We start from the raw sequence: 10,530 nt of genomic DNA, 5'->3' as shown, positions 1-10,530 counted from the left end.
AAGACAGAGCTTTCCTGGGTAAATAGCCATAATGGGGCATTTTTCCACACAATTTGCACTTTTCTACATATCCTGCCTCCAAATACAAATCCCATGCTGATTCTTTAAAGACGTTTTGCACATAGTTACCACCTGGTACCTTTCCTAGATGACTTCATGCTTTAAATGAATGTGAAAAGCAGAAAAACGCAAACATCTTAAACAAAGAGAAAGGAGGTGTGAAACCCAATCCTCTTTGATGAACACAAGCCCCCATAACCCAGATGACGTCAAGCAGTGGGGCATATGTTCATATGCATAACCTGAACAAAGGCAGGACTTCTTACATCCTAATTCTCCCATAAGCCTTTTCTGGTGACCCGCTTTAGCAACAAGTCACTGCCAGATCTGAGCTGAGAGCCACACTAACTCAGGCCGTTCCTTTGCAGGCACCGGCTCCTTATTGAGCCAGGAGCAGCAGGAACTCAGATGAGGCATTGAAACGATGGACAATATTGAGGGTTTGTACCTATAGAAACCGTAACCTTTCATGATTACTCCTAAGTAGCTTCTCTAGCCTTTTTCTTTTAATAAAAATATATACTGGAATGATGTGTTTTATGTACATTTACATTACAATTATTTATTTAGCAAACAAATGTAATGTGTTTGGTCTAAATCCACTAGGAATGCATGCAGCTCACGTGCAAAACAGTATGATCCATAGATTTGTATGCAACAGGGCTAAAACTGTATAGAAATGACTGACCATTACTACACATTGGGATCAGCATTTTAGTTGCAGAATTAGCATGTAATAACAAGTAAAGCTTAAATTACAACTCCGCTTCTTGTTCTGGTGAAGACAGGTTACGAAAATAGGCATAGACTTAGTAAACTTAAGGTTTATAGATCCCTGCTGTCATCATTCACACTCTACCTGAGACTAGCAATCATGACTCATTTTTCTCATTCATTAATTACATCCCTAAGGGCAGTAGCTCTGTCACAGGAAAGGATCTTACTACCTCATCTCCTCACCTGATACTCTAAGAGCGTGTCTGGAAATGGAAGCAGGCTGCTCCCCTGTGCCAAACTCCCAGATTGGACAGTTTCTCCAGCAGGACAGCACATTTCTGCATATAAGCTGGAAAACACCCCAGCTTTTGATGGAGTTTGCACCCAGTAGCCAGTTCATTAGGGACACCTAGCAAGTACCAGGCAAGGCCCACTTCTGTCTCCACTTCTGCATGAGTTGCGTGTCTAATGAATCCTTTCTGCACACTGCTGCTGTACCATGTCATTTTTACAGCTGTGGCCTTGGTATTGACTTTCAGCCTGGTCAATGGTTTCTCAACCATTCCAACCACAAGACCTCGCTGTTGACCAATCCAAAGTGTGCGTGTGTGAGTGGGGGGGCTCCCCTTTGGTAATTTTCGCCGACCAAGGCTGAGGACCGTGACTGGGTACCCACTAGTGCAGCGTTTTGCAACCGGTGTCCACAGTTGAAAAACTCTGCCATATGGAAAGTGTCCTATGGCAGAAAAAAATTGAGAAACACAGGCTATAGTTGAGGAAACCATGCTCTAACATTTCTCATTAACATAAGGGCTCTCCAGTCTCATGCATTGGCCGCGAGACACATCGCATTTCAACCAGCTCACACGCCACACCTTGTGTAAGTCAGGGATCATGCACACCAAGGTGTCCCATTATATAGAATTATTGGACGATGCACAGGCATACAGAGTGGAGTTTTCCTCCAAATTCAAAACTGTCCCAAATATTACATAGTTAGTAGCCACCTGCCAGCCAATCAGGAAATGGGATTTGTTGTTTCCAGGTAAATTCCAAAATAAGTTACATGTGGTGCCACTGCCAGCACATTATTACATGGATGTGCCCACAGATGGAGTGCAGACAAGGTGGAAGTGTGAGAGCAAAGTCGGATAAATGCGGTAGGCAGGGCTCTCAAGTCTCACGCCTTGGAAGCATACAGCACAAGGCAGGAAACATCCTATAGACAGGATGCCTGTCGATCACTGGACATATAAATATACATGGGCAGTTTAAGACTCAGATTAAGATTATGATTAAAATGGACTTCACTGATCCCAGGTGGATATTCCAGTGTAAATGCCCAAAAAAAGTGTCAAAAAGTGGAATGACAGTACACACAGTGTAAACAAAGTAAATGGTGTGCAAACAAATTTATGAAGTACACAGTTTTGAGAAGCCAACTACCCTACCTGTAAACTTTTTTGACTGCAGTTGGAAAACAGGGCAAACATGCAAAGTCAATGTACACTGAGCCAATGGCAAAACCCCAACCCCAGACATGCGAGGCTAGAGCGCCAGTCACTGAGCCGCAATACTGCCTCCGAATACCACAGCTGATGTAAATTCTGAGTGCACTTCCTTACAAAGCCAGCATGATAAGAATAAATACTTTATTTGTTTTGGCAGACTGCAAAGAAGAAGAATTGCTTGTTTCCAATTTGCTGCTTCAATAAGCTGCGTCCATAGAGGACACTAATAATGCAAATAAAATACCTCGATTTCGTGCTGTTTATTGCTGACATTTATTTGCCGCAAGAACCATTGAGGAACAGATTACACTCAAAGTGATGGAACAATCCGGACTGTAGTGTCTGTCCAGTTGTTCCTCTACACTGTGGTTGGCCAGTTGGCACTTAATTTGCAAACTCTGAGGCGCTGGAGCTCATAAGGAGCAAAGAGACCTACTGAGGAAGCAGGGCACACTGACTTTGAGTGACGTCACACAGAAAATGGTCTTTAACAGCAATAATGTGCTTTTAATTACTTACACATGTAACAATGCAATATTGTCTTTTGACACCTGTTAGTTACAGCCAACTGAAAGACAGACTTACTATCTTAGATGAGTTGGTAACACTTTGAGAGGACATAATAATGTAGTACACAATTACTTAATGCCTTAATTAACCAGTAACTAAGTGTTTGTTAAGTTCTGATCGCATGTTCATTGATCATAAATTAGTTATGACAGTTCGTGTATTTCGTGGGGAAACTTATATCAGTTCATGAGTTGTTCTTGAGTAGTAAATGAGTTAAGTAATTTTTGCCCCCTAACGTGGTCTTATCATTATTAAGTAATTAGTCAACTGTTAACTAATATCGTGCCTGAATGGAATACATGAATTGTCATGACTGATTAATGATGCACAAGCATGGGATCAGTACATAACTAACACTTAGTTACTGGTTAATTAATGCATTAAGTAAGCACATACTACTACATTATTCATGTCCCCTCGGTAAAGTGTGACAGATGAGTTCAATCAGGGGTGGCCGACCTTATCTGCAAAGGGCCAGTGTGTATGCAAGTTTTTGGGATATCCTGTAGGTCAGCTGTTCAAACCCAGGTGTGAGGACTCTTCAGTCAATTAGTCCTCTAATTAGTAATCTAATTAGGGAGTTGCAGCGCAAAACCCGCATACACACCAGCCCTTTGCGGATAAGATTGGCCACCCCTGAGTTATATGGTCCAGAAGGTAACCTGATCCTTTTTATTGGCGAAAAAGCAGACATATCTGTTCACACGTGACGTGGTTTTTCACTTACAAATCAAAAATCAGATAAGTGAAAATACTAATTTTGGTGAATGTATGTAAAAAAAAATACCCACAGCACAACTGTCTTCATAAATATTCACGTTCAATTTGTATTTATTTCAAATTTGAACTTAAATTAATTTTAAGTTATTTATATTGGGGTGGCGTGGGAGGGGCGGGAATGCAGAATCCTTTGAGCCAGAGGTGTCTGAGCTGAGCTCTGGCAACAATTTAAACACTAGATTCAGGGAGATGCCAATACCCATTAATGCTACCCAAACACCAGTACAAGGGCAACAGGCATAATTAGCGCTTGCACTGCTCTGACTTATGTAGCACACATGCATTCCCCACATTCTTGTTTAATAACATCCGAGTGGAAAAATGGTGAAAATAATTAATATTTAGATATTTGATGTCTATGATATGTAGCCTAGACATCGAAACTATAACGAAAGGTGCCAATTAGGTAGTTCTGCTGGCATGATGTCAGTATGACTATCAACACATGTTTCAGCTGTCTATGTAAGATGAGGACCACTTACCGCACTCGTGAAAAAGAGCCGTCACTCCGACGCGCTAGCGGAGGCGCCGCTGCCATGAGATGTGAGCCGCGCCTCAGACGTCTCACGCAGGCAGTGCGGCTGCTCTAATCTGTTAACATGGGCGGCAAAATGAAAATCAACACCTTCCGCAGCTGCGACGCACACGCCACACATCCGCTGTGTCCCGGGCCTTAGCCCATGGAGCTTCAGCACTTCCAATGCCAATTAATTTCATGGTGCCTTTTCGCCGTCCACACAACACATTTTTGTGGGCTGCCACTGGTCCGCAGGCCGCACATTGAGAAGCCCTGACCTGGGTGTTCTAAGCTTAACTTCACAACAAGACAGATTTACACTTCTGTGTATAATCTACACCACAGGTAACCATGTAGCCATATAGCTTGATGCACCCCTCCTCGGAAACGTAACTACAGGCGTAGGTTACACGGCGACCTACGGTGTAGATTCTACACAGAAGTATCGATCAGTCTTTAAGGTTTCGCGGCAGCATTCTCTCGTCGGTTTTGCTCGTGAAAGAGACCCAAGGTTGTGTGACTCTGTAAAGCCTGAATTCATCAAGGGTGACAGGACCAAGTCACACGGTTTGATCAGGTCGACTGTTGTTTCAAAATACATGCAGTGCGGGAAAACCGTACGTGTCACCATGAGCAATAACACGTGCAGCTGATGGTCTTTTAAAAAGGAGGCTGAAAGTATTGTGCCGAATAAAAAAAAATCCTAATTGCTTCATTTCAAATTCTGTCACTGTTCACTTCCTGTTACGTTTTTCCTTGCTACTGTGACCAGAAAGACTCAGTACATTAGATAAACTGATTGCATACATCAGGCTCTGCAGCAGTGCTACTCTGGCTGCACTGTCCCGATCATTTTGTGTCAGGCCCCATCAAACAATCTATGGAAGAGGACTAGGGCCACCATGAAAATATTATTTGAATTCTGACTTTATTCTCAGAATTCTGACTTTAATCTAAGAATTCTGACTTTTTTCTCAGAATTCTGACTTTTTTTCTAAATTCAGAATTCTGAGAAAAAAAGTCAGAATTCAAATAATATTTTCATGGTGGCCCTAATCCTCTTCCGTAAGAATCAGTTACATTTTAAATAGAAAATAAGTGTTTTACTCTGCATGTGAATTAAAACTGTAGGTCAAGGTTCCCCAGTTCCGGTGTTGAATAGCAAGTCTGCGACACAGTTTGCGGATCCCCCACCCCCCTCCCACCCCCCCCCCACATTGTGTCAGGCGCCCCAGAATTGCAAGTTATGCCCCAGAGGGAGGCACATCGCTGTCGACTTGTTTGTGCATGTACAGCTTTCACATGATATGAAAAATAGATTTTCATTCCGTAATATGTGTGCTTTTGCAAAATGGCATTTTCACAGGGGCAATCATTACTGTCAGATGAGATTTCCTGGAACAAAATCTATGTGTAAACCTCAGGAATCAAAGTTCATTAGCCCCTAGTTCTCATTCTGTAAGAAACACATGTAAAAAGAAGCTCCCTTGTGATGGACAGGTGTCCCATCCAGGTTGTCCCCTGCCTTGTGCCCAGGCTCACACAACTCAATACTGCATAAGTGTTTATGAAAGATGGATGGACAAATTATTTTGTGCTGATTTCTAAAATGGTCAAGTTAATTTTTAAAAGTATTAACCATTATCACCATGCTTCATTGTAGGCATGGATGTAAATCCTTCCCAGTATCTCCAGCAGGGTCTATCTAAGGTCATGGACTGGGGCTTTCCTGACGAGCATGAATAATGTATCACTAATCTATGTATGATTACACAAGAGTCATACTTATTGCTTCAGTTCAAGTCATTATCATGAAACAAACGCTCATTGTGTGCAATTGATATTTGGTGAATTATTGTGTCTGTGACAAAACTTTCATTGCCAATCTGGCCGTAAGCCAGTCAGCAGAAAATGCTGGAGAACATCAACAATAATAACAAAAATAATAATCTTTATTTATATAGTACCTTTCAAACGTAAAATGCATAAGAGATTACAGCAAGGACATGTGACTAGGATATTATTGTTGCATTCATTAGTTATTATTTGACTGCTCATCAAACACATTCTCCTTTCACCTGTGGAAACCCCAGACACACTAGTGCCTCTTCGCTTTGCCATTTGCTTGTCTTTATTTTCGGTACAGATCTTCTGTAACTCAGTAATGATAAGGAGGCCTTTTTGCAGGTTACACTGGCGGGTGAATCTCAGTACCTAGAACACAAAGACTGTACTTGTGGTCTTGGCAAGACCTGCAAACCTGCCTTCCAAGAATGAATTTGGGTTGCAATGAATCATGGGATTGGTCTCGTTCAGCGAGGATGCAACCGATGTATCCTTGACATTTGGGGTGGAGCAAGACCAGCATTTGGGGATTTTTACCATCCTTGTGCACTTAGTATTGGAACTGGTCTTCGGCAATGGAAGATGATGTAAAACGGGTACACGAGAACAAAAGTACCTTCAAGTAAGCATGTTGAGATTCACCCTGAATGTCAGACTAGACTCCCAGCAGACTTGAGGAGTCTGACAGGCTTCAGAGCTGAGCCTCTCCATATACACTCCCACTCTGCACTCACCTGAGGAACATTAAATCACAACCACCTGATCCAGCAGGACTTGTGTAAGGCCAGTGGATCGCAGGCAAAGAGCTGATATGCTGGTTTTGCAAGGATTTACTTACACAGTGCAGTCTGTTTCATGTGTTTGATGTGAACTTTGGTTCACTTTCAGTATATATATATATATATACACACACACACACACACAACCTTCTGTTGCTGTTGAACACCTACCTGCATAGTAAAAAAAAATCAAATATTTCTATTTGATAACGTGACAAATTCACGCTCCACTTCCGCGCTCAAATATGGAAAAGAGAAGCGCCAAAGGAACTAAGTGAGATTTTTGCTATAAATGCGTTTAATTGATAGAGTGTTCACGTCTGCTTTTGTTTTGAGATACGAGTTTAATTTCCCTGCTGCTGTATTTTACGGTATCATTATAAATGAGCACCGTTTAGAGCACTAACGCATCTGGCAAACACCGGATAAATCGGGAAAAGGGACGTCAACATAATTATCCTTGCTGAATTTTTCTGAGAAAAAAAACAATTTCCAGAGTGGCACAGTTATGTCTTGACGTGTAATAGCCATTTATTTTAGGGATGAAATAATTTGTTATTTAACAACTGTTGAAATTTTCCTCATAGGGGGACAAACCTGAAAATTATTGCTCTTTCGTTGTTTGCTTGGTGGCCTTTGCCACAGGGCACGTATAACCCCCAAACGATCACCGAAGCATGTTTTTAAAAAAAGCCCCATTCGAAAACTTTTACTGTAATGTGTACTTTACAATGATGAATCACATAGGGTACGTTTTCGTAATTTATGAGTTAAAAACCTGAATCCTTTCAAAAACGCTAGAGGCACAGATGTCAATAGCACAATTAGGGAGGGCATTGTATTATAAGTAAGCATGTTAAACGATTGTTTTTTTAATCGCATACCTTATTAAATAATGGCATACACCACATATACATATAATGAAAGATTTAAAGGCAAAAACATTAAATAATATAAAATAAATGCTGAAAATGACTATATTTTTATCCTGTCTATGACAATTTTTAAAACGAAATTAATAAAAACTAGCTGCATAATTCTGATTTTAGCTTTGAATTCTGGGATTCTGTGAAACATCATAACTTAAACTCTCGTATATTGCTTACAACCAGCAAGGAATATTATAAGTCGTTATTGAAATCTTTGCCCATAACATTCTCACATTTGGTTAGCAAAATGAAGAACATGTTAATGCCATTAAAGAAATAATAATGCGTTCTGACTTAAAAATTAAGGTTATGTGTTAACGCGCGATAAACAGAGAGTGAGACAGAGCATGACTCTTTGTTCCGGATACTTTCTGCAAGACCTTCAATGGTTACTATGGCAACCTTTAAAGGCAACAGTTCTTGATAAAATTAAGTCATCTCCTCTCACTAACATACGTATTAAGGCAGGCAGTTCTGTATTACTGTGTTAGCGGCTTTTTTCAACAGATTCTGAATCACACCTCTACTGCCAGTCAGCAGGAGAAATTAATTAGATCCCATAAGATTTTCTCTCTGTAACAAGTAAACTGGTCACATGTACTGTAGCTAATCTCATTCATTTCTGGAAAGAAAAAGATTGGTATCATAAATTATAGCCTTATTAACAATTTTGTCCTTTTCAGAATATTCTTGGACAGCAAGAAGACTTTTCTCTGTGGATGAAAAAATGTTATTAATTTACCACCACCTTGAGAAACACCAGATCATGTGATTTTTTTTGGAACATTTCAACAGAATGTGTAAGAGAAACTGTAAGTTTGTTCAGAATTATATTAAACATGCAGTTAGTGCACCTCCACAAACCTCACAATGCTGGTTATCTGTTCCCAGAGGTCTGCAGGATGCCTTCTCTTTTCACGAAGTTCTTTCAGCTAAACAAAACATTATATGCTAAAGTATATTACCTGCCAACAGCACATTAAAAAAAATCTTCAGGATTGATGAAATATAAAGTGACAGTAATTGGTGAATATTTGCAGACATTGCATTGCTAAATTTACTAATTTCTTCCTTTTCACAAATCTCTTCATTAAGTCTGCCTTGTTTTTCAGTCTTTTAATATGACGTTGATTAAAATAATTACAATGGCAACAATCCAGTTTAAATTGTTAATAGGTATGACAGTGTTACCATATGTATTTTATTTTCAGTTAACAACAACAGACAAGTTTGGTGGTAAACAAATATAATGGAATTGTGTGGTCAATTTGGATGATATCAACCCATGAGGAGTTCAGTTTCCATCTCCTTGAGTTCCACTGCACTGGATTTACTGTCTATTAAGACTAATGATAAAGCCACAGGTGTCTCCTGCCAGTTACAGAACTAATTCTCTCCTGCCATCTACAGACTTACAAGTTTGTTATAGTAATTCTTCATGATTGATGAAGTGTCACCCCAGCTCCTTCCAGAACATTCCACATTCATGCAGAATTCCTCCAAAGTGCAGAATTCATCAAAAGAGTTAGGGACTTCACTGCAAAAAATGTATAGAATGTTGTCAATATATCTGTAATGTGTAAAACTTCCAAATTTATTTGCAAATACGCAAATGATATTCTTTGATACATCTAGAACAAAAACAATTAAAAATCTACTCATCTGTGGTTCATGTCACCATAGAAAATTTGGTTAGGCACTTACGGTTATAGGATCTTGGTACTCTGATGAAATTGTAATAGACATGCTATCCATCTAGAGAAATGTCCAAACGATTCTAACATTCTGGGGTGGTGTGGTGGTGCAGTGCAGTTGTTGGTACTGTTGCCTCAGGGTGGTGGGGTGGTGCAGTGCAGTTGTTGGAACTGTTGCCTCAGGGTGGTGAGGTGGTGCAGTGCAGTTGTTGGTACTGTTGCCTCAGGGTGGTGGGGTGGTGCAGTGCGGTTGTTGGTACTGTTGCCTCAGGGTGGTGGGGTGATGCAGTGCAGTTGTTGGTACTGTTGCCTCAGGGTGGTGGGGTGGTGCAGTGCAGTCGTTGGTACTGTTGCCTCACATCTCTGTGAACAGGGTTTACATCTCTGACCTATTCCATGTGTAGAGTTTGCATGTTCTCCCCATGTCCTCATGGGTTTTCCCTCAGCTTCTGTCCACAGTCCAAAAACATGCTATGGCGAATGAAGGTTGCCCAGGTGTGAATGGTGAATGTGCCCTGTGATGAATTTGCTTCCCATCCCAGCTTATTCCCTGCCCATAAATGGAGCAAAAGGCGATTTATTCCACAGAGTATATATATATTTCTTTTTTGTCTCTCATTCTATGTTGTGATATTCTGTAATGTGTTTTTGTATAAAGCAGCCATGCACTATGCCCAAGCTAATTTCCCCATCAATAAAAAAGTTTAACCTATCCTAACCTAACCTAACTTATCCTAACCTAACCATAGGCTCTAGACCACTGCACCCCTGAATAGGACATGCAGGTACAGAAAATGGATAGATGGCATTTAGGCACTCTGTTTAATTTATTTCCATCCACATTTCGTCTCTTGATTTATCAAGTATCAAAAAATAATTTTAATACTATGTGTTTGATTCTGTTCATTCTGCTTTGACAGTTATTTGCATTGGCTGGTACTGGGCTGCATATCCTCAAGCAACTTAGGGATGATGCCAGACTGATATTTATTACAAGCGCTTTTCCCTCCGAGAGCTCTTGTGTCACAGTAAAAGGTCTCTGCTGCTTTGAGCGATGGACTATAAACCACCTCAGCATCACAGGGAATTTGTGTCACTGAGCCTTTCACAGCACAAGCTATAAGGAAT

This window comes from Paramormyrops kingsleyae, chromosome 13 (assembly GCF_048594095.1).
Source record: "Paramormyrops kingsleyae isolate MSU_618 chromosome 13, PKINGS_0.4, whole genome shotgun sequence".
NCBI classification, from domain to species: domain Eukaryota; kingdom Metazoa; phylum Chordata; class Actinopteri; order Osteoglossiformes; family Mormyridae; genus Paramormyrops; species Paramormyrops kingsleyae.
Note: the sequence above shows the minus strand (reverse complement) of the source record.